This window comes from Elephantulus edwardii, unplaced genomic scaffold (genome assembly GCF_000299155.1).
Source record: "Elephantulus edwardii isolate Elephantulus edwardi_28Jun2011 unplaced genomic scaffold, EleEdw1.0 scaffold00019, whole genome shotgun sequence".
NCBI lineage: Eukaryota > Metazoa > Chordata > Mammalia > Macroscelidea > Macroscelididae > Elephantulus > Elephantulus edwardii.
In genome coordinates this window covers 19,560,493-19,561,794 of record NW_006399769.1, presented here as the reverse complement: position 1 = coordinate 19,561,794, position 1,302 = coordinate 19,560,493, and positions in this window count along the sequence as shown.

Here is a 1,302-nt window from a genome sequence, read left to right as displayed (position 1 = left end):
CGCTAGATTCCAATCCCCCAGCTCTGCGGGAGAAAAACAAACGCTCCCCTCCTGTGTAATTTACCGCGCCTATGAGGTGGTATACACAGTAACAACACTTTGTACTTTTGAAGACAATCAAAACCCCTCACCAGATTGTCGGATGAGCATATTGTCTGATGTCCTCGACAGGATTTGGCAGTGGCCGTGGGAGCAAAGAATCACAGGAAGGGAGGTGGTTGAGAAGCCAGAGTCTAGTGTCATCACATTTCTGTGGAGTGACAACAGTGGCAGGAGTCACAGTGACAGGAGAAGCACTGGGATCCTAAGAGGAGTGAAGGAACAGCCGTGCTGGGGATGAGAGGACAGAAGGTCAGAGTGGGTGGGGGACTCTGGATCCTACGTAGTGAGCGAAAGTGAAAGGTCAGACCAGACCCACACCCATTCCAGGCCCAAAGTACAAGGGTACGTAATGGTCAATGTCATGTCTCCACTCTACTAAGCTAAGGGTTTCCATAGTTTGGTCAGACATTGCAAAGTGGCTGTGAATTTTTTTTTTAATTGATGTGATGAACATCCAAATCAGGTGACTGTGAGTACATTTCCCTCAATGGGGGTGAGTCTCGTCCTATCACTTAGAAGGAAGACCTTAAGAACAAGACCTGAAGCTTCCTGGAGAAGGAATTCTGCCTCAAGGCTGTTTCATAGAAATCCTGCCAGACTCTGTAATCCCGTAAGCAATCCCCAGCCAGTCTTCTAAGGCAACTCTCATTTCTTGGAAAAGCCCTTCCAAGTCCTTTCATCCCAAAGACAACTGAAAGAAGCAAGCAAGGGGGATGGACCTGGCTCACTGGGTGTAAGGATGTTTCAAAATCTACCCATTTTCACTGTCTCTACCTCTCAGGAATTGAAGGCCTTTGGAAGAAGTTTCTTTGTTAAGACTCAACTTGGTACATCAGGGCTCTGCTAGACATTTGCAGCCCAGCTGACAGGGTCCAACTGTTTCTTCTTTATCTGGGCTCTTTGAACTCCTGGAACAGGACAACCACTCTCTCAGAGAGGAAGCTCTGGTGGCATAGTCCATAGGAAGTTGCAGTGATAACCCAAGGTCACGCCTCTGTGGCATCTTGCATCCAGAGAAAGATGGACAATCTTCTCCCTTGCAATTAGTTTTAGATGCTGTCGAGACAATTTCAACTCATAGCCACATCACTACCACAGGTCAGAACCTTTCCATAAAATGCACCATCCTCATGGTCTCCGACATGCTTGAATTCACTATGGTCATTGTGTCACTGAGGGTCATGCTCTCTTTTGCTGACT